The sequence below is a fragment of the Pseudoliparis swirei genome, chromosome 17 (genome assembly GCF_029220125.1).
Source record: "Pseudoliparis swirei isolate HS2019 ecotype Mariana Trench chromosome 17, NWPU_hadal_v1, whole genome shotgun sequence".
Classification (NCBI taxonomy): Eukaryota; Metazoa; Chordata; class Actinopteri; order Perciformes; family Liparidae; genus Pseudoliparis; species Pseudoliparis swirei.
The window spans coordinates 18725395-18752396 of NC_079404.1; the positions used below are offsets into that span (position 1 = coordinate 18725395).

The 27002-nt window shown below is 39.8% G+C and overlaps 1 protein-coding gene across 2 annotated transcripts in view; it reads left to right on the forward strand.

The window, feature by feature from the left end:
* Positions 1–27002, forward strand: part of chrm3a (cholinergic receptor, muscarinic 3a) — an 85773-nt gene that overhangs the window by 54826 nt on the left and 3945 nt on the right. The gene's annotated exons all lie outside the window — the stretch shown is intronic.

Below are 27002 nucleotides of genomic sequence, written 5' to 3' on the forward strand. Positions count from 1 at the left end.
GTTGAGGTAATGATTCAAACGAAATACCAGATAAAGTAGCTTGTCAAAGCCTTCTGTTCTCACACAGCAAATATGCAATTAACAATGACAATGATGGCATATTTACCACTCACTGCTAACTCTAGTCTACGGCAAGGAAGGACACTGGACAGGTTTTTTTATTATTTTTTAAAATCTTTTAAAGGCATTTCAAGACACATGACGAATAAAATAAAAAAAGGTTAAATACTAAAAACTATTAATATCACCGGTGATGCATTTTTGCAATAGTTGCACCGCTGCTTCAAGAAATGGTTTAAATAGATTTGCACAGGCATAGTAACAACTACCAGGATCCTATTGTAACAGTTTCATCTGGCAGTCTGTCAAAGGTACATTGTTTTAGAGCCTTATACGCTACTCGAAGACATTTTGTTGAGTTTTCTTTAGGCAAAATGTTCTGATTCAATTTGAGATTCCTCTGGTAAACAGTTACGAAATGTATATTTCTAGGCTTTTATTGTGAAGGGTAGGAACACAAGAAGAGGATTTGGTCTGCATTGCCTTTGTAAAGGTTGAAAAGAGTGATGAAGTATGCCATCTTGGTTTGTACCCCTGAGCCTCCGGGTCGCTGTATATTATAAATGTCCGTATTTAATATGTCTGCTCCACAAAGTGGGATTTGTCGATGCTTCTCTTTGTGGTAAACACGGTCAGTTAAATCACCCTCGTCCCAGAAGAGAAAGTCATTCAGTTTTTTGAGCGCATTGTATTCACATTCAGTGTGAAACTCCTCGTGACAAGAACAGCAGTTCGGAAAAAAAATAGATGTGCTAAATGCTAATGCTCTAAAACCACTACATTTAATTCATCACAACGATTTCCTTGGAAGTAATGCTCGGCTTCTAAAGAAGGCGGCCAGCTAGATAGCTGCACGTCTTCAGCTTTCAGATGTGTTTAAGATGAATTGATTCCCTTCAATTTTCTCGTGTTTTTGATTCAGGAAAGACAAAAAAAAAGACATCTCCCACAAACTTTTAAAATACAGAGACTATTTCTCCTATTAAAACCCAAGCAACACATTTATGCCACTGATTTTAAAGATTTAAACCTGGGAGATTATGCAGTACATGAAAAGCAAAGCTGCTCATACAAGTCATGTATTATGTATGAGAAAAAAACAAAATGTTGCCAAATTACAACAGCAATTATTCCCACTTTAAGTACTCATCTCCTCATCTCAGTGCGGTCGTATGTTACCGTCATTGTGCGCTGACGAGGACAGAGCGGTGCAGCCAGGTGGAACCAACTGTAATTAGACCGTGGAGACAAGTGATGGACATGCAAAGCAGTCACAGTCAATTTACCCCAGAAGAGAAGATACATTTTCTGCTGATTTTTCCACCCCAACACCCTCATCCCGCACTGCAGCCTCCCACAACTCCACCAGCCCCAACAGATCATACAACCCCATAATCACCTCACTCCATTATAGGTAAAAACTTGTTTTATGTGCTTATTATTTGTTTTTCTATGGGTTTGACCAGCCTTTTCGCCCCTCTAACATCCAAATGTTATGCCTCCTTGTGTTTTCCCTGACATCCTCCTCTGTAATTTCATCCAATGCCTAACCATATTTGCACTTCGACATATTTTTATCATTTTTCATTTATCTTTCCTTTTGGCATTCAGGCAAATAGATGGTGTTTACCCAAAGTTAGCCTTCGCTGTGTTTGTGTCACAAACATCATATTTTGAGTGTTTTTTTCCACTTATGGTACTTTCGTCATAGCAACATAGTTTTAAATCACTTCTCCCCCCCCCCCCCGAGAGATTATTATTCAACGTAATGGGTAGTTTGATAATGGGTAAGTGGCCCGTGGCATAGACTTTGGCGCTGTATTGTCTCCTTCCAAAATGTGCGTTTTCACATTTTACCAGCATGGCTATCCATCACCCATGCCATGTCTGAATGTCTCCAGGGGAGAGGTGATTTATTATCCCACTGGAAATTACTGTGCTGATGCTGTCGTTTGGTTAAAAAGAAAAACACCCAACCTCTGAAATGCTGGGAGGAGAAATGGAGACTAAATAGAATTTCTTTTTAAATCAAGGCAGTTCTTTAATGAGCCTTACTTAACTGAAAGAGACTCTCAGATAAAGATAATTTGGCTCATCTCCTCTGTCTTAATCTGACTCTCCAGCCACCCCCATGTCATATGCTAAAATGTTTTTTATGAATTGCACCCAAATTGCATTTTCTTGTAGGCATCATCGAATTAGTTTATTTCCAAAGTATTCTTCAGCTCCAGTACTACGCTGCCATTCCCACATTCAGTATTGGCATTGTGGGCGGATGGATATTGAAAAAGACAGGCCTTGCTGCTCTCATTCAGTAAACTGCCAACATGCATCCACCTCAATTATGGAAATCTGAAAGTTGTCCAAGAGTTTTAGCAATAAAACACGAGCATACAGGAGAAATAGAAGTACAATTGCAAATTGAGAAGAAATCAAATGTGTCTTATTATGCAATATAGACAATAAACACTAGCGATTTCCACAGGAGGCAGACAGACATCGTGTTTTTAAAGTGGAGAAAAAGGCAATAAAGTTGACGTTATTGTCCATAGTGAGCATTGATGCACTCTCCAGTGAAGGTTGATGATGTATGGCCACATGTAATGATAGACTTACTGAAGTCGTACTGTACATTTGAGACGTGTGTCACCTTCTAAAAACATATTGAACTAGAACGGGCACTCGGTAGAGCGCATACCTTCGTCGTTTTTGGTACTTGGCATGAGAGTGTGGGGAACTGTAAATTGATGTAACTTGATACCGGATATTGTGGTCATTATGACATGTCGTATATCACACTATTGGGCATTGAATTCTGAACATTTTGGCATTAGTTGCATGCCAATTGGATAAAAATTGACTGCGCTATGGTAAAAAGAAGATTTTGACCTTTTCATGACCTTGACTTTGACCTTTGACGCGATCGATCCCAAAATCTAATCAAATGTTCCCCGGATCATAACCAATCATCCCACCAAATTGCATGCGATTCGGTTTAATACTTTTTTAATTATGAGAATAACCCGCATACAAATAAATAAATAAATAAATACACGGCGATCAAAACATAACCTTCCGCATTGTCAATGTGAAGGTAATGAGTTCACACCGTGTGATCTGTTGTGTTGAAAGTAACCTGCAGAAGAAAATCCAGAGGACGTGACAACCGTGTTCTCAATGGCAGCTGCAGCTCTGACTCAGAAGGTTTCTCTTTTAAAAAGGCATACTTATTGATACACGAGGAAAGACACATTTAGGGGGGTGATATCTCCTCTGATGACATCCCATGTTTTAAATTGGAGCACCGGTTTTTTTACCTCTCAAATCACCTCCATGCAATTGTTACACGTTGTTTACTAGTTTACTGGACGGTGTAAAATGATTGTGCAAATGATGTGGTGATGTTTGTTTACCTCTTCAGTCATGGCTGAGATATCTCATCAACTAGTAGATGGATTGATATTTGTTTGAAGTGGAAGACTATTGGATTGCCATGAAATTAATTCTCATCTATGGCCATCATCAGGTCAACATTTTAGTTTCTCCAGTACCTTGGTTCAATCAGCGTCTGCTGTGCTAACTAAATATAAGCAAACTAAAATACCTGCTAATCATTAGCATGTTAACATGAGGACATTAGCATTTAGCTTCAAGCACCTCCGTTTAGCTTCTATAAAAGTCCCAATTAATAACCCTATCACAGGTTATGTTGTCACAGGTAAAATGATTTTGATGAGCAAAGCAATATAAAAGAAACTGATGGTGATCTTTCCACATGAGTGTGAAGAGCACATAGAGCAAAACCTATGAATTTGATTAAGGCTGGCTGACAAACATCTTTTATTAATTTTGGCATTTAATATTTGACGTTCAATGCAAGTGTTAAATGTGCTGGGACCCTGAGTTTGTATGTGAAACATGTAGGAAAGAGAGAAACAAAGAAAAACACATTTTGTCTTTTCGATTTTTTTCAAAAAACAATTTCACAAGTATACCAAAAGGACTTAAGGGCCAAGACAAAGTGGGTATTACGTGGCATGCAGTCAGGGTGATATGCTGTTCGGTGTCGAATTAAGCATCAAAAAGTAAAAAAGCACTTTCTGAATAAGAAATGAATAGCAAACTTTTTCTTGATGAGATAACATTGATTATGTGTGTCCTCAAAACATAATTTCCAGAGCAAATCATTGTTATGCAAACTACTATTGTATTAACCTTCGAAGACGATGAAAAGAAAAACCTTTTTCACTTTGGAAGAATTGAGTGAGCACATACCAGACGTGTCATTCAGGTTTTCATAGTGGACAAAGGGTGTCTGAGATTGGATTTAGGGATACCAAATTATTTGCAGGAGTATCCTGGAGGGAACTAAAGGGATCCATTGACTTCTTCCTTCCTCGTTTGTAGATGAGCCGGATTGATTGGCCAGGAAAAGAAGATAATGATGAGTTTGATTGAACACTGAACAAACATTGGAACTGTGTTCCACTGAGCATTTGCCTTACTTTGCTCTTCTCATTTAATGCTCTGGTTGGGTCATTGTAAGTTAATTAATTTCCCTTCACATGATCTTATCACTGCCACACACACACCTTTAGGTGTGAGTTTTGCAGAAAGTACTTTATAAACTTGAAATAGCTGCCAATGTCATATATCCAAACCACAATGTATACTTAAGTAGTAATAGTAAAGAGGTAGGGGTGAACACCAACACGTCCTGTGAATGTTTTGACCAAGAGATACACTGAAACAAGACTTCAACCTCGGCTTTTGTTGCGGCCAGAATTGTCTGTGCTCCACGAAGCTTTATAGAGCAATGGTCGACTGTGGGCTTTATGAAGGGTAGGACGTTTACATATTTTTTAGGGGGCAATTTTTGCCCCCACTGACTAAAATCCAGAAATTGAAAAATAAATTGGGGGCACTTTTTGAAATGAAATGACATAACATTTAAGTTCAAAAATAATAAATTTAGGCTTACAGTATAGGCTTCCCATTTTTATGAGCAATTGTCATAAAAATGGCATTAATACGACTATTAGGCAGTAGCCTACAGATTCAAAGTGTTTTCTTAGATTTTTTTGAAGAGAGAAAAAAACAGAAAACATAAATCAGAAAATCATATTACATTTTATTCTTATTTCTTTGTGGTTATTGATTGTTATACATTTTTTTAACAACTATTAACAATAAATTATTTATTCTTTTTTTATAATTCAAAATTGTATTTATTTGGGTGTACCTAACTACAGGCAATACAGACAGGACAGATGAAACAACCAAAAACAAAACGCGTTTAAATTATCAGAATTATTAGAGGAAATTATGGGGGGCATTTGTTGCCCCCTCCTAGTGATATCAGGGGCAACATTATATTTCTTAGGGGCAGTTTTGCGCTTTGCCCTCATGTATTTCCGAAGATGGCTTTATGTATTCAAGCCTTAAGTCTCATCATTCATCCCCAAGTCAGGAGTTATTATTAATAACCTTCAGACAGAAAGACTGGCAGTGGGACACAAGAGTCGTCCTTCAGACTGTAAAAAAACCTCCAAATAAATACGATGAAAGATCCCAGAAAACGCTAAATGCTGCAACTGTTGAGCAATGTTTACTGAGCAACAAACAACATTGAAGATCACTCTTCTCTGAAAGTGTCGCAAGATGTGACTCAAAACAAACACTGTGCAGACGGCTTGTGATAACGTAGGTGGTGAGGGAGGGGGCTGTACGTGAAAAGCTCTCAAAATGTAATTTGAAATGTGATACGCAGTATGAAATAGGTTCATGCCGCCTCCAGCTCAAGCACATCCCCGAACAAAGCCACCCGTGGTGGTCAGTGACATGTGATCAATAAAATCTCATCCAACCTTGCCGCCCCCCCCCCTCTCCTGAAAGAGCTGCGGGGAGACAAAGTGTCAGAGTCAGAGGAGCTCAGAGAGAAAGGAAGAGGGTGATTGAGGGACAGGAGAAAGAAAAGCTACAAAAACATCCAATAAACAGTTTGCAATGCCCGTTTGAAAGAAGTTGGGCCCTGGGATTACTGTGAATAGTTCTTTTTGGGAACTGAGGTACAGTGATGGCTTAGTATTTCACATTTCTAACGGCAGAGTACATTTGTTTTTTGGTATTTAATATATTATGAACAAATTTAATTTTGTATCAAAAGGTCAGTTTCAAGTTATATATTGTGTCTTGTTACTTGGTATTTCATAGAATATTTAATTTAGCATACAAAAAAAAATCACAACCGATATGTAAGGAATATAAAAAGACTATAATAACAGACACGACGTTTCCTTTTACACTCGAGCCGCAGCATACTCACTCTATACACGTTTTATTGGAGTGTTTGACTTGTTTTGGCATGAACAAAAGGTAAGAGGAAGTCAGAAAGTCTGATAAACAAAGCGGTCTTTTTATGAGTACACACTGCTATTACAACTTCTTCACAGTGTCAGAGAAGTTTCTCCAAACAGGACACCGATGAATGCTGTATATGGAAACCATAAAAGGATGGATCTTAGACTGGCTGAAGAATACATAAGGTATGATATTGTAATCAACGGATCTACAGGTCGGTCGACATAAATATTATATATTAGGACTTGTGCATGATCATAATTAGTTTCCACAATATTTGCACATACAACGTCGGGGAAAAACACTCCATGTGGTGGTTTCTTTATTATATATATATATATATATATATAGAGAGAGAGAGAGAGAGAGATAGTTAATAGGAAGGCTATTCAGCGTTTAATTTTTTCCATTTGGGAAATGGAATCATTAAAAATTCGAGTTAAGTTTAATTTATCATAACGATAATGGTGGGTTGTTAGGCAGCTAAAATACCTCAAGTAATTAAAATGTAATTTGACTTTATTCAGTGCAGTAATTGCCAAATTTCCCCCTCTGCAAACATGCCACACAGGAAGCACTGAAAAAGTTGTATCCACCGGATGATGAAATAAAATAAGATGAAATACTTGAAGTAGGAATATTCAATACATATATTTGCTTGAAAATCTTTCCTAATTTGCTTCAATTTGTATAAAAGGAAACATCTAACCAGATGAAAACACCCAATCATGTTCCACTGGCAGGGAAACAGAATCATCCTCAGTAAACACAAACAGAGCATCAGCAGCGGATCTTACTTGAAGTCAAATGGCAGAACGTTCAGTCGTTCTCGGCATAACAGAAAAGATCAATTAGAGCTCACTGACGTATTTAACGAGTTGAGGCCTGGGGGGCCGACAAGGCGCGAGTCCACCTCAAGAAGGGAACAGTAGTCGTGTTGGTTGATATCTAAAGACATCACATTCTGTGAGTCTCCTGGGGTCCATCAAACCCACTGAGTGTTTATATTTCAGTGGAAACTTCCACATCAGCAGTAATGTGTGTTACCCACAGGCTATAATCATGTCTGTTTGATGGATCTCCATCCTCCAAGGACCAATGATTCCTTTATTCTTTTTATTATACATTATTCTTGAAATAATCACGAAAAGATAAGCTGCTGAGAGCCGGTTCAGTGACTGCAATACACTCATCACACTTCAGACTGGACTGCTGCTACGTCTGTGGAAAAGTAAAGCCCGTAAATTGAAAAACAGCATCATGAGGTTTTAAAAAAGATTGTATGTAATGAGTTCATGTCATGTTAGTAAAACATCAACTTGTGTCAAAAACAGACACATTTGAACCAAACTTTTCACAGCATTGCTCCTCCTTTCCCCTGATATGTTAATTCATATAATAATGATTTGAGCTAAACATTCGACAGTTTGTGTTTTTCTTCTCATTGCAGTTAGCAAGAAGGAATTTATATAAAAAGAATCAAGCATAAACATGGCAACTCTTGTTATTCTGTTGACTGAAGTCAGTAATATCAAAAGCAATCATCACCTAATGATCTTTGCAAACTCAAAAGATGTTTGCGAGGAAAGTAAACGGCTCACTGTAGCAGTCTGTGAGTCGTGTCCTTGGCGATCAGTGGAGGCGACAGTTCCCACATGAAATAGAGAAACACCACCTGCAGAGTATTAATGTGGTTCATTATCTCTGGGTTTCTTTTATTCTAGTACGTACTTGCCTCTCAGAGCTTCTAAGCATTCATGTCTTTTTTGGTTATTTTAAAACAGCAAGAGAATTCAGGAAAAAGCTGGTTTGGCTTTTTCTCAGCCACTTCCCACTAAGTTGGGTCGTGTTGCTCTGTCAGCATGCCGAGCACTCTCTGTACAAAAAAATAATGATAATTACAGAGATCAGATGATATGTTACAAAACTACAAAACAAATAGAAAGACCAAGGCACTTATATTTAGCCTCATGTAATAATTTGCATGTTCAAGAGAAGGAAAGAAGTGAGAAAGTGTAAATAGCGGCGTTATTGTTACTTCACACCAGCCTACGTTTCTCTCGTTGTCCACCACGGAAACCTGTCACTGTCCCTCCTTTGTTCCACACAGTCGACACGACCTGCTCGGCTGCCTTAATGTCAGACAAATGAATAGAGAGGAAAATGATCAAATAAATATATTAGAGTTTTAAAATCCCACGGCTACACATTTTGATATACAAATACTCCCCGATACCCAGCTAAAGGGGCTGAGATGTAGCCTCTTTTTAAAGTCCTGTAGAAATGCTGGTGTCAGGACTCTGTGGACACATCTCCACCCACGAATCAAAACATAAAAGCCCAAACAATGCACCCTCAACAGCAATAAGTGAAGACGAAGATGATGACACTTTTGCTTTCATCCTGTAACCGCTGCTACACATGTTGATGCGTGACCTTGCCAGGTCGATACACTTTTGTACTGCAACATTAAATTAAAAAAGAGAATAACTGGATTTGTTTGTCTACCAAGGCACGTACACCGGAAGCATATGAGCATTTGCATATTCAGTAGGTACATTTTTCTCCATTATCTTGATCTTTGAAAGAACAAATATCCAGTGTTCTGCAGCAGCTAATAATTCTACATACACACGGAATAATGATGAGCTTTGGGCGAGGAGGGACCGTCTAAAAACCTGTTTGGATTCTAGCATTCTGTGCACAATCAGGTGGCAAATCAGAGCATTAATTTGAATGTGGATCTGAGGCAACAGCAATGCCAATAGTTTGTCTGCAATTCCAAAATATCCTGAATCTGTCCACCGCCAGAGGGAGAGACTTTCAAAAAGTGTTCATTAAATGTCCACAGCGCTGACAGACGCGGGAAGCCTAATGTGGTATTTTTGATGAGTGTACACATCATCAGGCTCTATATTTACCAGCGTTATGACACTGGGAAATCATTCATTTCACCGTATCTCAGGCATAATATCAGGATAACTCACTCTGTGGCCATCTGGCTGATATATTTCTATTCACTTTATGCTTATAAAGCCAAGAAAGAATTATTCGGTTTTCCAATTGAAAGTCTTATTTTCTTGCTACACGAGAAGCAAATTATAACAGTTTAGCTCCACGCCTTCCTTTTTGTAATAGTTGTTTTCATCCTGTCACACCATCTCGTCAGTCCAACTCCCCTCACCTGCCTCTGATCACCTCGTTAGTCCCTCATTCCCTTCACCTGGTCCTCACGCCCTTCTCACCTGCAGCCCATCCCCTCATTAGTCCCTCACTATTTAGCTCCCTCACTTCCACTTGTCCTCTGCCAGATTGTCTTGTGTTTTCGTGCCAAGTTCTCCAGCGTTATTAGAGTATATTCCTGACCTGCCTGTTCTGACCCTGCCTGCCTGCCCTGACCTCTGATTCTCTGCCCCGCCCCTTTTTGGACTTGTTTGCTTCTTCGACTGATCTCCCGGTTTTGACCCAGCCTGTTTCCTACCGAAGACAGTATTCTTTGTTACTCCTGTCTGAGTCGTGCTTTTGGGTCCACTCTAATAGCGCCGTGACACAAATACTCTCATGAGTAAAATGTCATGCCAACACGCAATGAATCCTTCTCACCAAAAATAACAAATCCAACACCTTCAAACGGCGTATACCTGTCGCTTTAGTTCGGATCTAGAATAGATCTCTAAACACATTTGCAGCTCGAGCATGCAGGAGATCCTAAGATCAGTTGTTTCACTTGAGTCTTGATTTCATTGTGCTTTACAAGACTAACTGTGAAATCTTTAAATCAATTCTTAGCTGAGACTGGTGTTCTGCTGCCTCTGGGCCTGACGGAGCTCGTGCTCAGGCAGGGGAATACGGAGCCGCGGTAAGTCAAGCATGATGAAATAAAGGCACGGATTACTTTCTTTTTCCAGATCTGGAGAAGAGAGTCAGAGATGTTTTTTTAGCCGAAAAGAAAAAGGACTGTTTGCTATGCAGCATATCCACAGGAGTGGGAACCAGGACTATCTGTGTGTTTGATTCAAGCCATATTTACAGAGAGGCTTACCCTCGATGCGCGAGGCATTAAAGCCGGAGTCGCATTGTGTCACACCGACAAACAAGTGAGCGGGCAAATCCATGATTATGAAAGATCCCGGATGTGGATTTGATCTGAACTTCCTGGTTCAAACTCATTGCATGCACTGAAAGCGCAGCAGGAAAGAGTCCTGTGTTTGCCAACACTTACACATTGTATTGATCTTTGTGTACACTGAGTCAGTCTCCCAATAACGGCGTAAAACAAGCAATCAAATGCGTATTGAGTATTTTGCAAAGGACTAGGTTTTAAGTTTCTTCAGGAGCTTGGAAGGTGTACTTTGTCTCCATATAAAACCAAATTTTTTTTTCACCTGCTGTAACTTGATTTCCCCCTGACAGAGTTTTGTGTGAAATTATTTGACATCAGGGCTTATTTGCGTTTGCACATGAAGAGAGATCAATTTAATGTGGCTTTGAGTTGCAAAGTGAACACGTCTCCCAATTTAGGGACTTTGAAGGAGGATAGACAGAAGTTAATGAAGCGTCATGTTAGCTCAGGCAAGACGTGGACTGTAAATCATGTGCAGCCGGCAGCTGATAATCAGCTGATCCAACAAACATCAATCACGTTCAGCGATTCAAAGAAGGCGTAAGCTCCTCAATCATCCCTCCAGTTCCCATGTTTCAGGTCTTATAGGGAAAATAAAACAAATTTTTTTAGTTAAGAATTAGTTAATAATTACTCCAGAATCATTATGATAAATGTTGTTGGTGTTTGTTTCCCGGACATTTATGAGCGTGGATGTTTTAAAATGCCAACAAATTGTTCAGGCGTCAAGTTCTGGTCGAGGATCCAAAAGATTGGGATTTAAATACGACCTTTTAATCTTGACATCAGATTAATGACGGCACTAACGACACACAGTGGACTCGTTTTTCTCTCCGTGCGTCACCAAGTTGATCTTTAATGCAGGCGTTAATTCAATATTTGCAGAGCTCAATAACCTGCATCTATTCATAAGCTGATTTTCTCCTTTTACAATTGGGTCCTTTCACTCTTGACATTTTTTTTTTAATACAGTAGGTATGACTATATATGTACCAGCTTCGTACTTCACATCTTGATCATGGATGACAACCAAGTGCAACTGCAATTCCCATAGTGTAGATTAAGGTCACCTGTGGAGAAATAGAAAGAGGGATCATGGAATAATATCCGTCAAATCTAGGCCACTGGGAGATTTTCTCTCCTGCTGTAAATTGCTCCTACATCCTCCTATCCATCTTTATTCTCTCCTTTCAATTTATGGAAATCAATAAACCCAGATGAAGATATTCTGTACAGGGAATGAGAAAAAGGAGAGAAATTGCATTCCAGTAGCGCTTTCTCTCTTTTTACTGATTGGTATGATTATATATTTAAGGCTACAATAAGGCCTACAACCTCTGGATCATACTCTCTAGGAATGACTGAGACACTTGAGTGGTCATGGTGTTTATCTTCATACACTATTGAGTAATATGCTCTCTCAGCACTGTTTGAATAGGTTTAAGAGCCTCCGAGTCTCCTCGTTGGGTGTTGACATCTGAAAAGAGCGACAGACAAGAGGCCCCCGGGGGCGAGAACAGTGTTTTAGAAAACCTAATTCTTGGTATTCCATGAGAAATTAAGGGATTATTATGTTCTGAAAGGGGAGACAAGTGCTTGAACAGGGAGAAAAAGCAGGAGTAACAGACTAACGTAATGGAAAGGTTTAACTGTCACCATGCATTCGGCCTCCATTTAGCAGAAAAAACGACAGTCACGGATGTTTTGCTGCTTTTACCTGATGTGGTGATGAGAGTCCAGCAGTGCGGTATCAGTAAACACGGCAGGTGTCATGCAATTGTGACAAAGGGAAGTTCTCAAGTTCATTTTTGACAAACTGCAGAGGATAACTGATCGGCAGAGCGATGATTTGTCATGACACGTCGTGCTTGTGTTACCCTTTATGATCTAAGTGGTATTGTCTTCCCGAAGCCCTTCAGAAGAGGGGAAGAAAAGCTTTAAACTGATGACACCTGAGGAAGAAAATCAAGAGGTGAATATTCATGGAGTCATTACAGCAAACATGTCATTTAATGGCGTGATTGCTTTATATCCTGAGAATGATTTTGATGGCTGAACCACCCACATGGTAATCTAGCAGCCTGCTCTGGTGTGTGTTGTCTCTTGCAGAGTGTTTCCACTCATATTAGCGCTGCTGTAACTACGTAATAGGAGTCAAATAGACTCTTTTTCCACTCAGCTTGGCTCCATACAGTATCACAGTCTTATGAAGTTCTCATTACTCTCCATCCTCGTAATGTTCCTGTCAGTGTGGCAGATGGGAGCCATTACATGCCACAGATCATCTTTCACTTGATGCAGGGCCCCCCATAAATACTGTCAGTCTTACAATTGAATTTGTGTATTAGCTCAGTGGTTATGCTAATTTCAGATTGTGTCCAATGTGCTCGGCAGTTCCTTCTAAGGATGGAAAAAGATATGCGGCTCTTGTCAAAGGGATTACGCTATAATTAAGATGTATTTACCGTTTTCATCTATTGCTTCTTCTCGATTCAGCTCCATTGTAATCTCTCCAATGTAAAGCTCTTGGCTATGAATGGAATTTCTTGTCCCCCTCACATGTTGGATGTTCTCTGACAGAGCAATAACAACAAGCCTCGGCGGCAAAAGCCAATCGACAGTGCGGAGGATCCATCACTCGTCTGTCTCCGTTAGCATTCACGGTTCATTAGCCAGCAATCACCCAATATAACATATCATTGTAGGGGTATAATCTTTGTGGCGACACTCTCCAAATGGCACCCATTGGACATCTGTCAGAGTTAGGATTATTGTGGTGTCTCTACTCTCAATATGTTCACCATAAACCATATTACATTCGACTAACGCCTCTCTAAACTTTTGATACCGTTTTGTCCGTTTCCTGTTCTGATGTGTAACAGCAGATGAAATTAAGCCTTTATGATGGTACATTTTCATCCCATTGATGTTGATGTAAGTGTACTAGATATATAGATACATAAATAAGTAACTTATCTGTCTACATTCACCCAATACTGACTTTTGTTTGTGGTCAAATTGAACGTGAATAGAATTTTTACCCTGGTGGACTGTTTGCGCAATCTGTGTTTATCCAACCCAAACGGCCAACGTGTCTATCTTCTGTACTTGCGAGACAGCTCAGGCTCTTGACTGCTGTCAAAACTCAACGAGAACTTACCAAGTTCTTCTTGTTATTGTTCTCCAGACCCTTATTTTTCCTTAAACCCTCATTTTTTGCTCAATTTGAAACATAGTCGACTCACATATACGTCTAGAACTCCCACCACGTCTCAAATATTTCCTGCATTTCACTTACCCACTGAAAACCACCGTTTCTGTCCTCATCTTCCCTGCATGAGTCAGGATTTTGAACGAGTAACCAACTTAAAAATAAAAATCGTCAGCCAATCACAACTTCTGTATGAAATCTATTATTATTCCATGTCATCCAATTACTATTCAATCCAGTTTGGGGTTGAACTCGATGAATTAAATATCACAAAGTTTTACTGAAAGTTCAGAGAGGAGGAAATTAATCAGACAATGGAGGTAAACACAAATAAAGTCATCCAGCGAGCCAAATAGTTTGTATACGGTGCTGTGTTGACAAGCGCATTAAATATTGATACAACGAATGTGAGATGCAGGTAAATTCAGTATAAAAGTTTCTCCTGTGAAATCCACAATATTATGACACTATATACTATTTTTGGACTGCACGCTATGACATAAGTGTAGTGGAGATTGTACAAGAGAAAAAAAGCCATCTGATATTATAGATTTAGGATATGGGAAGCAGGGATGAAGACATGTTTATCTACATGCTCTGCCCATGTTAAGCTATGTGTGTTCACCTATGTGTGAAGCAACCATCTGCACAAGCCCACCCACTGACTTCTATGTGCATTTGTGGCTTATTATCCAAAATGTCTCTCCAGAGCTGCATGTCTCGGTTGGGTTCATCTGGAGCTGGTTAAAAGAGAACGGGCTTTTAATACTGAGAAGGACAAACGAGACCACAATTGACTTCCACAGAGAATGTAGGGAAATCAAATTAAAAAGCTATTTTAGGCTCCAGTGCCAGGTACAGTCACGTCACCTGTGTTGATGATATTGGATGAAATAGGATACACCTTCTGCCAAGTCGGTGTGTGTGTGTGTGTGGTGAAATAAGCAGCCGGAGAGAGCGGGAAGGGGTGGGGTGGGGTGGCCTGGTCAACATTTGAGTGAATGAGACATAGGGATGTGAGATTGTGTGTGTATATGTGTGTGTGTTTTTCCATGGACCTGTAAGCGTCCATGTTTGTATTACAGTAAGCGCCTCATTTACAGTCTATGTATATATATAAGCCTTTCTGCATCCGCCAGGAGAAGTGTTTGGACTGTATTATAACCAGTTCTGTCAGCGCCACCTCTCTTCAGGGCGATACGGTACTTGGCATGGTTACAACCCGGCTCAGAGACTGCAACATGGATGTGAGACCAGACAAATTCAAACCGAAAGACATTTATTTTAAAAATAACACAACCACCTTAAACAACCCCATAAAATAAGCCGTCGTGGAGAGCAGCCAGCCAATGAAGGGAGCAACCTCCGTCTTCAGGTGTTGCCTCCAGGGTCAGGTGTGACTCATCAGCTGATGAACAGCCTGACAGACAAAACAAAGCAAACAGGACCCAGACCCCTAGTGGAAGGAAGGGGTCGTCACAGGATCCTTTTCAAGACTTCTTGTAATCGCCTGGTTGACTCACTGCCCCCTCACGTGTTTGAGATTTGGCAACTGGTGATGCGTGTGTTTCTGGAGGAGAAACAACATATGATAGATGCCAACATTTGTATGGTGTATCTGCATAGAAGAGTGTGCATGCATGCATGCCGTGTGGTGTGGGAGCACACAGTCCAGTGGCAGACATGGTCTCCATCATCCGACAGCCCCGAGATGAGGAAGTCCGTTGTGGTCCCCCTCTCACATATATCCAACTGCGGGGTGACTTACACTCCCACAAGTAGGACATGTGACTCCACACGTCTCCTGGCACATTCCTCGCTTTCCTGACAATATCCTTTCACCTCACTCGTTTGACCCCCTTACACAACCCCGTATCTCTGCCTCCAGCTTTCAAAGACCCCTCTCCTCCGACTGAAGCATGTTTACATAGAAGTGAGTGTGTTTTTTCTCCCTCTCCGTCTCGTTCGAGTGTCTGTTCAATAGACAGATGGTTGCACTTCCTTTTAAGGATTGATCGCAACAGCCTATCACTTACGTGTGTGTATAGCATCCGTGTGGGGTTGTATTGAAGCGCGGGCATGAAGAGTGAGGCGAAAGGTCAGGGCCTGGAATTATCCCCACACAAAACATTGTTTCTCAAAGCGTGGCATTTCATAGTTTGGATTGTGGGAAGTGTTAGGGACGAGCTGTCACTGTGGCGAATTTAATGCACAAGCATTTTTTCCCCCTCTTACACATTCACCACAGCCTCATTTAAATGACTTGTTTTAAAACACACACAAGGTACACATTGGATTTATTGTGAGAATGACAGAAAGGCGAACTTTCAACGCTCTGCGTGCAGTCCCTCTCAAGTGGCGGCAGCCTATTGGTTTGACATATTCCTGAGCCATTCATCCACTGACTCTATTTCTCCACTTTATTTTTCTTCCTGTCTCTTGCGTTCACATACACACACACACACACACTACACAGGCAAAAGATTCCTGCAGCTTGTTACTGAGGCTGTCAAAAAGCAAGGAGACCCACCACAGAGGTGAGGATGTGTGTGAAATTCCAGGAGCCTCTAGCACTGGTCAGGACGATCACATCTTACTGCTCTTTCCTCCTGGAGATATTCTCCTCACACCACACCACAGCTAAAGCCTAAAACTAGAGGAATTACATTTGTCCTGGATACAACTGTCTAGCATTAGATTGTTTCATTTTGGTGAACACGTACACTACCGTTCAAAAGTTTGGGGTCACTTAGAAATGTCTTTATTTTTCAAAGAAAAGCACTGTTTTTTCAATAAAGATAACATTAATCAAAAATACACTCTATACATTGTTAATGTGGTCAATGACTATTCTAGGTGGAAACGTCTAGTTTCTAATGAAATATCTCCATAGGTGTATAGAGGCCCATTTCCATCAACTATCACTCCAGTGTTCTAATGGTACATTGTGTTTGCTAATCGCCTGAGAAGACTAATGTCTGATTAGAAAACCCTTGTGCAATTATGTTAGCACAGCTGAAAACAGTTATGCTGGTGATATAAGCTATACAACTGGCCTTCCTTTGAGCTTGAAGAACAAAATTAATACTTCAAATATTAATCATTATTTCTAACCTTGTCAATGTCTTGACTATATTTTCTATTCAATTTTCAATTCATTTGATCAATAAAAGTGAGTTTTCATGGAAGACACAAAATTGTCTGGATGACCCCAAACTTTTGAACGGTAGTGTATGTTACGGCCTCGGTTATCTAGGGGTGCACAGGCCGTAACATACATATAATAAGGGATACAGCTAAGGGGGGAACAAAGGAGGCGAACAATAACATGAAATACTTAAGCAAAATAAGGAATATTTATTAGCACAGTTAAGGCTTAACAAAAGGTAAACTAAAACAGAAGCAAAAAGGCGTCAGGGTCTCCAATGCTAACTAGAAAACAAAAGGTCACACTGAACTACCGTAGTGAAAAGAAAAACAATACTGAGCTCCCTGTCTTACCACTAAACAGGAGAAAAGACACAACAAAAATGCCCCTACATAGCTTGACCCAAAACACACAAATGGTGGCCTACACTTAGGCACCATGCCAGAGAATGGTCAACCTCAGAGGTGACGAGAGAGAGAGACACTTGCTTTCAGGGTGGATATATGTCCCGCCCACTGATTAGGAGATGCCTCTCAGGTGGTGTTGCTCCAGGTGTGCCAGACCTGAAAGACATAGCTCCACCCTCTTCCTGGAAGAGGGCCGTCTCAGTCACGGGACGTAACAATGCATCATGAAACAGATTGATTGCAACAAGTCCTGCAATTAGAAGTTGCACTGTTTGTAATAGCCCTCAAGATCCACATATACAAGCATTTTTTAACATGTATCAGCATTTTCTAAGACTAAATCAAATGACTGTTGGACAAGCTTCTGACGCAGCTAAGATCAAGATTTGATTAGGTTATAGGCACCAACATGACTTGGTTTGGTTATAGGCACCAACATGACTTGGTTAGATTATGATAATTTCGTGGGTTAAATTCCCTATTTCGTAAGCTGAGGGAACAACTGGAACGGGAAATAAACTGTCGATTCTTTTATCAAAGTGTTATGTTTTGTTGACCCATCTGACTACACCTGCCTCCGTCACTCCAGATGGACAGGACGTGTCCTTTTTGGGCGTTTTCTGAAAAAAAGTGATACTGGTATTTTGTTGTGTGAACTGATATTTTTATGTCGAACACATTAGAAAAATGTTCATGGTCAGCGTTTGTAATTTGTTTTTCTAACGAGCATAATAGCCCCTCTTGCCAGCTACAGCCTGTCATTTAAGGCTTTTGATCATAATGACTTCATTATTGAAAAACCCAAAATGAACATGAATCATAACACAGGACTTAAAATGGTCTGGTGCTGGTTAAACAGTTTGTACAATCAATCCATTCACTTCAACTTCCTCTCTCAGCTTCGTTGTGCAATAACTGCTTTATCTGTAGATTGTATTTGCAATCTTATGTTTTTAAGTTTGTTCTTAACATCAGCAACATTGGGACTACAGATGAAAAAATAGCCTCTTGTGCACTGTCCCTTATTAAATAAACCATTTTAAAAAATGGAGCTAAATGTCCCAGTGGATTTAATTCCTGATTGCAAATAAGTTGCATATAAAGATAGGGTTGCAAAATTTACTATCGCATGTTTAGATTTAAAATGAACAATAAAAAAGAGAGGTATCCTAAATAGCTCACATGTTGCATCGTATGAGGTCCCTCTACCTGCTCTTGGTCCAACCAACAGACGTCTTTCCAAATATTTTGTTTTTGGCTGGATCCCATGCACAGCCATCCTTGGCACCCTGCATAACCTCTCACACGGATTATTATTTCACTTCCTCGCATTGTTATTTTATCAGACTAAGCTCCCGTCAAACTGCCGTCTGTTTATGACCGCTGGTGCCAGTGTAAGCAGACACAGAGACATGTAGTAATCTGACTGGCAGCAAGCAAAAAAAAGAAAATAAAAAGCAGATCTCCTGGCTGCCCGCGGTCATAAAGGAGAATAAAGGTAAGAAGGGCAGAAATATTATTAGATGGCTTGCTTGGTATATTATGACTTCGACTGAACTCTTCCATTGTACAGACACGAACAGTTTACACTGAGTTTGTTTATTTTTTTTTTTTTTAACTTTTATTTTTATTTTTTTTTTTTTTGTTTTTTTTTTTTGACTTTTTCTGCTTCTCTCTTCTCTTTGTCTCCTGAAACAAAGTAGTGAGAACATATCAACATTATTTTATTATCCAGAATATCTTAGTGCAGACAACATTTATGTAAACAATTATTTTATTAGCTGACTCGGAAACTAAGGCGTGAACATAGCATGGCTTTTGTCTATTGGTCCACCACTTTGGTCCAGAATATCTAGAGTAAAACTACCGTAACAAGCAGTCATTACCAATGGGTTTTACTGCAGATTAAATCCTTTTTTGCATGATGCCATTATCTGAAAGATTAATGAAAATAAAGGTTAATAACAGCAGCTGATTGGCGGTATTGACATTTAAAATGGTTGATCACAGTTAAAATAAGAGACCTCGCTCTACCAGCTGCCAGGTCATCTATATGCAATGACAACTTGACAATATGAAAGTATTGACCATTGCCCAACCCAATTTTAGAACCTCCTTTAACATGAGCGACCTTCATCTCATTTGAAACCCTGCAGCATTAGACAACTGTTATTGTCTCTGAGTTGCTGAAGCAACATTAATCTGAAATGAATCTAAGCATGAGCAGACATCAGCAGCAATAATCAACAAAGTGATTAGATGTCATTCGTTACTGAGTGCTGAAGGAAAAGAAGTGAGAAACTGGCTTGATGACTGGTGCAAAGTTACGCTCTGACAGGAAGAACTTGTCTTTAGTGTTTTGCAAAGGAGGAACAACATAGTGTAGCCTAACACATGTCAAGTGAGGGATAGGTATGCTCACCTTGTGTATCTTTGCTACACAATGTGTCTCTCTCAGCCTCCAACAGTTGTTTTCAGTGTAATCCAGAGAAATTAGATTATGATATGTAAAATAAATGCTGTTTTATTTCAATTTGTATGACCAAATGATGATATAATCATTATGGTTATTTAATAATTAAAATTAAATTCAATACGAAATCTCCACACTATGCAAAAAAACACTCACATGTGACCAGGCACACTGGCCAGACTTCACTTTTCCACCGTGGAGAAGAATTTTTCATCCTATGCAATCATCTTTTTAATTATCTCATCTCTTCAGCAAATCCTCTTATGTTTGCTGTTTCCAGATCATTTCTCACGCACTGTTGGTGATTAGATTATTGGTTGGCTGCTTTTCAGAGGGACATTTCTTGTCTGAAACACGATGTCATAGATGGGCCTGTCAGGTTTCCCTCATACATTACAGAGACGTATATGAAGTTGAACATGTCGGCCAGTGTCCCTCAGTGTCTTATGAGACACAACAGTCTTTGAACTCATGTAATCAACATCACTGTTGTGTAAGAGCGATAAAGTTTGCTTTGTCAAGTGGCTTAAACCTAAAAACTAAACCTATGTTGGAAGTTGATTTTGAAAAAGACACAGTATGCATGTAATGAGCTGACACACCGTATGTGACACACCAACACTGATGCTTGAGGGTTGCCTACCGAGATCGTCATAGTTTGAAATGTATTGTCTGCAAATGGATGAGTTGGTATTGAGAATGTTTTGCAATCAACCAAATCTGACTCTTGTTCTTCTGGGGAAAACACACAGTAATTACAAATATTGATTTGGTATTAATACCACATGGACTGTATTTACACAAAAACCCACATTTGAGAGGGTATGCTCGAGAGACAGCTGCAAGGATGAACTGTCTGAGATGCAAACACGATGTTAGCAGATGGAGTTGTTCTCCAGTCTTAATTCCATGTTAGTTCTGGGAATAAATTCAATGTGTTAAGACAAATATTTTTGACAAACAATTGTTCCAGTATTATTGGACATATGACGCCTGCGATCAAGGAGACATGGTGATGCTTTAAAGGCTTTCGTTATTTAAGTCAGAAGACCCTTAGTGGCATGGGTGATTAAGAATTAAGTTGAAATGCTTTTCCTCAAACGGCAAGGGGAATTTCTTAAATTCCCAACTTTTACCACAGAAATAAACAGACTAGTTTACAGCCTAGTCCAAAAAAAACAGTTTGGGGCTCTTGCTTATCTGCCAGTTATCAGACCAACCCACTTTGGGATTCATGGCGGCTCTTTAGAAACCTTTGGTTGACATCACAGAGATAACTGCCATAGTGTACTGTCTATACCTGTCATTCTCAATATTATCTACCTTTAAGGATTATAATGTATAGATTAATAGCCAGTGTTTCAACTGAAGTGAAAAGGAGTCTATTACATTTGTGGGTGAATTTAAAGTGTCATTTTATTTGAAACCCTTTGTTAGTATCAGCAGGAATATAAAATAAAAACAGAAACAAGATGGGAACCGGTCATTAATGTTGTATGCTGATCCTTAAAGCCTCAGAACAACCACACAGGTGTTTTCAGTTAATCTGGCTGATTAGACCTCTGATCAGAACGATGTGGGCGTATATCGACTAATTGAGTAACATCTTCCTGAGTATGTTAGCTTTGTTGCACCTGTTAGGGCGGGGCAAATTACACGTTCCTATCATGCTAATTGCTAACTACAAACACCTGTGTGAATGTTCAGAGGCATTAAAAAGTAATGATTTTAATACTTCAGTTCACAGATTTCTGAGGGCAGCAAACAGTCAAATCCACTTCCATTCTTTTATGAAATGAGTCAATAAATAATTTGCCTTTTTTCATTATGCAGTGTGCAGCCTGCAACTCTTATTCTCACTGTGGCTGCTCCTGCACTTGGTTTACTTCCTACAATATGTAGAATTGATCTTCTGGCATAACATGCTAAAAATGATCATCTCTTCTTTTTTTCCTCGTTTGAAAGCTTCACTTTCGTTTGAATGCTTCACTTCAATAGCCGGCAAGTATTTTGCCAATGTTAGGTTTAAGTTATCAATAACTTAATAGAGCTTTGATAGAGCTATCGGAGGGATAAAAGTAAACCGTGAGATGATGTCAGTAACTCTGCTGCATTCATCGTTTCCTGTGAACCCCATGTTCAGTTTATGGATCGTGGTCTCCCTACGCCATCGGACCCCTCACTCACTTTGATGCCATACTTCTTGATACTCTTCATCTTTTGCTTTGTCACATTTCTCACTGAAACAGACCATGATGGTGGACATCTTATTATTATTATTATTACGAGCAGCCTTTGCAAAAACCTTTGTTTTGAGGGGGTGCGGTAGATGTTTCACACTCAGTTGAGATCCGCCTGATTGAAATGTTTGAACTTTAAGAGTGGACTTAAGGCGCCACTCACGGACTCCAGCAGGTCCATCTCCTGCCAAGTAGGCACTGAATGCTTGTTCTTGTCAGCAGTGAGTACCTGACAGATGGCCTTGTGCTATTTCACAACCCTTGCCACCATCTTCTGGCAGCAGCACCATCATCACCAGCGTGTGATAGATTAAGCTCATCCTGTGCATTGCCTTTTTCTTTTATGAACAACTTCATTGTAACCTCTTTCCAGCCTCGCTCTGATGACATTGTTTGAAAAACAAGAAGATGAATATAGCAGCACAACTATTTACTTTGTAAAGATATTGTGGGCAAAAAGGCATCCTGGGAAGTCTCTCTCTCTCTCTCTCTCTCTCTCTGTGTGTGTATAGCTTCTCTGTGCTTTATTTACATCTCTAAGATATCTATCGTTTCTTTATATTGAGATACAATTATACAACAAAACCAGACAAACGTATAATTGATTTATTATCTTCTATCTGTCCGTCCCATATATATATATATATATATATAATCAGGAACTTCTTGAGGTGCTCATCTGCTAAATAGCAGCATAGCTCAAATTTAGCCGTAGCTAACGTTGACACATTTACCCCTGGGTTTATTAATGTGTATGGTTCCTTTACAAATGAATAAATAAATGAAATGAAAAATCCCAAGGATATGTGGTTACTCTGGCTCCAATAGTTTTGTTGCAGATTCAGAATTTACTCAAAAAACGGACATGTATATTATAATTAAAGATTGAAGAATAATTCTTAATGTATTCACCATTTTAATTATTATTAATTGAAATATCCACCTTGGGCACCTTGAACAACATTTAGCTGATGATGCATCTCTTCTCTCTTCACTTGAAGTAATGAAATTGAATTCAGTCCATATGAGCTGTATACTACTTTAAAGGAAAACATTGTTCCGTAAGGTATTCATACTCATAGGTAATACTTCTACTTCAGAAAGATTATGCTAAATTTGAATAGGTTTTCATGGAAAGAAATAACTGTTTAATCCCAATATCTAATCAGTTTATCCATATTGCATTTATAAGTGAACACACGATGTGAACAGTCTGCTAGTAAAATCCAACTAAATATTTCAAATGCAGCCGAGAACCCCTTGTAGCAGAGTTTTTTTTTGGCGGAAACATTAGTGTTATGAGTTTGATTGTAACGTTAACCCTCGTTAATGTAGTGATAGCAGGCTATCCTGCAGCCATGGCTGTGAAAAAGTGACCCATTAAATCCATGGGGCAGACCATAGAGTGTTTACTGCAGTCACTGCAGTTGGAGCTTACGTCATCTGGTAGTGTTGGATTTGTACATTTTAAGACTAAACTTCTGGGTCAGACATTTTACCAGCAAGGCTGCTTCGATCAACACACAGAAATCGGTAACTCCACAGAGTGTGTTGTGATACTAAATACCAGATCACTTTTCACCTTGAAACAAGCCCCATTATCACCGTCTATCACTCAGAGTGACCTGGCGTAGCCTCTTTCGTCCAACACATTACATTTTGAGACAAAGTTGAGAACGAAGGCATTGTTGTAATACAAAGTCAGTGTTTGAAGTCCTGATTCTCTCCTAAACATGCTCTCCTTGTTCTCTTGCGGAGAGGCAAAAATCTCTATGCGAAATAACTATGCAGCCGTGCATCAGCTGGGTCGACTAAATACGTATGTATTCAGTCTGTAGTCCGCCAAAGGCCAGAACTCTAGTTTTGTCAGTCCACTGTGGCATTCCAATTTTTGATTAGTTTTCATCAGCCTCAATAGTAACCTTTCATTTCACGGTTGAATCTAATTCTGCCTTGTTTGGCATCAGCCTTTTCTGTGTTCAAGCTGTTGACGCCTGAGTTGTTTTTTGCAATAATGCCTCACTGCAGTAAAGTGCGAAAAAAAACTGCCTGAAGCCAGATGTATCCCTGCACTTGTCTCAAGTTACATGAGGTGCTCCATGAGCCACTTGTAATGTTTGACACACGTCAGCATTAAAAAGCAAAGCCAACATCCTTTATTTTCTTTTTAAAGTCAGAAACTGTAGATTAAACCTCCCCAAGCTGCAGACCTATATAAAGAATGGCACTGGGAGAAATACAACTAGTAGAAACACATTGGGTTACCTCAAGGCGCATCACGTTATTATTATAGCAGCTATAACCTTTATCAAAAAGCACTTGTCAACGACTCGTCATTGTTGGACATTGTCTGTGCGTATTGCTGCTCTGCTGGTAGTCATTACTGAAAATAGAAACCTGAAATGGCCTTGTATTAGCCACCCAATCTAACTGGATCCTTGGACCCCAATTTGGATTGCGCTGTCCAACCCTGTTAGGACAAAATGTCAAGGAACACGGAACACAGAAAACGAATATCGATCTCGCTGTGCACCTGAAACCATCACCTTCGAGTCAAACTTAACATAATGAGTTTAGAGTGGAATTGGAGAGAGAGAGATAGAAACTAGGCAGCTTCACTGTCATAGCAGCTGGTTTTCAAAGTCTTGCTCGCCCATCCATGTTTTCATCTGGTGCAAATAGTTTTCATCTTAAAAGGCTTCATCACTTTAATTATAGTTTCTAATCTGGGGGTTCACTGGACACTTCGACATATGCAACTATGAGGAGAGCGGGGATCGAACCGGGTATCTTGTTATTGCGGTACGACCACTCTCCCCCATGAGCGACAGCCAACCCAGGGGGTCTGACATTTGGACTTTTCCCATAGGATCCATTCTTTTCTCCCCTGGGCTGAAAGCCCCCTTCGCCTCTATTCCCCAGACGTGAGTCTGTTGTTTGTCTGATTTCCCTTCTTTAATTCCATTATTTGTTTTTTGAAAAATGTTATCGTCCTGTTTTCAAGCCAAGTCAAGGTAGCAGATTAAAGACAGATTTCCCGCCTGTTAAACCGGACACATTTTGCCCTTGTAAGCCAATTAAAAGATGATTAACTCTCACTCGCAGCATATGGCTGTCTTGCATTCTCAGTAGAATTTGCTCAGCGAAGAGTCAAAAGTAAACACTGCATTTGCCGATCCCCACAATTGATTTAATGCATGCATGTGGCCGTGAATGTACCATAAACAGTATTTGTGTGAAATGTGAGCGCGTATTCTGTGTGTGTATGTTAATGGTTGCAGTGGTATGTGTCCACCGAGGGGATAGCGGGGAGCCGACTGATAATAGTAAGAGCAGCGTGCGCTTAATATCACAAACGACTGTCAGTCGCTGTCGGCTACTGAGGTTATTTAGCAGCTCTGTGGGAGGTCTGAGATTCTCTCAAGGCGCAGGTGCAGCACTGAGCTTCAATATATATATCTTTGCCTGTGGTTTGAAATAGTGCGTACTCTTTTGTGGTTTTAGAGTATATGTGTTTTACACGTGTGATCTGTACACATATTTATCTGTGTAAATGGATGGTGGTGGTGGTGGAGGTGGTGGTGCTTGGGGATGGGGGGATGTTCCTACTTGTCCCCCAGGATAACAGGTTGGTGTTTGTTCCCTTTACACAGGACAGCTCAGGATAGTGTCAGGTTTAAAATCAACCATTGTCAGCTAAAGAACACCAAGTTCGTGACTTTCACATAAAAAAGGAAGCTCAGGGTAGTGAGCTACCCTAATCCAATCACACAAAGCAGGTTTGCCCCATTTGTTACCAGTTACTAGATATTCATCCTAAACAGATCTGTAGAAATGTGTGCATTTCTTTTTTTTGTGGTATGAAAATGTAATTAACTACCACAAATAAATACCTTTGTCTACATGATTTAGATTCATAATATTCCAAAGAAAATGCAGAATGAGATCTGTCAGTTTTACGTTCGACATGACTGTGTGATGTAACTGAAGATACATTTTACAAAGCATTCACTTTTAGCACACGTTTCGTTTTCGACTGAAAACACGTCCTCACTTTTGTTATCAAGCATATTCTACACGTACTCTTTTACAAACAAACATAAACACGCAGACATCTGAATGCAACACACATCAGAACGTATAACTGATTCACAGGAACACTTGAAATAGACAAGACATGCTGCTCTACAAAACGAGAGCCCCTCATGCTATTATCTAATTATCAACAACTGTCTCGACAAGAACTACAGGATCTTCCGTTTATTGTTTTGATTATGAAGTGATCCCCAATCAAACAACAAACGCATTATGTTCTCTCTGTTTCTCAGTTCTGTCTCTATAAAGCTTTCGTAGAAGGCTCCGGAAGCACAAGATCAACTCTGGTGTCAAACTAACCACCTGTAGGATTTGTATTATCAAACTGACACCAAAAACCTTTATATCAGACAGGAAGCCAGAACACTTCCTCAAATAATTTCCCTCTTCTTTGTCCTCCATTCTCCGTGCTGTCTGCAAGCCCCTACTTACGATGATGCCTCCATAATGTTATAGCTGTCGCCAGCAACATCCTCTGTAACTTCTCTCTGACTTTGACTTGGGGTATAAAAAGACACACGTTGTGTTCTGGCTCTTGCCTGTCATGTTCATATTTTCGAAAAATCAATTGAGAGAGTTTGAGCAAACCGTCTCACTCTGTGTGTGTTTGAATGACAGACTGACAAGACAGACTGACTGACATCAGAAGCCACATTTTTAATGATTAGCAACTTCCACACCTGATCAGACATAAAAAAGCCCTCATGTCACGCAAGTCAAAATCCCAACGCAGCCATTTTGACAGACTAGGCAACCATGTGTGGAAATGAATTACCTATGTCTAAGTGAAATGTCTTTGCAATTTGCTGGGAGTCATACGTGACAGGTGTTAAATGCAGTTCAACTCTCTCACTGGAAGGTTTGCCTGTCTAGCCTTGTTAATTC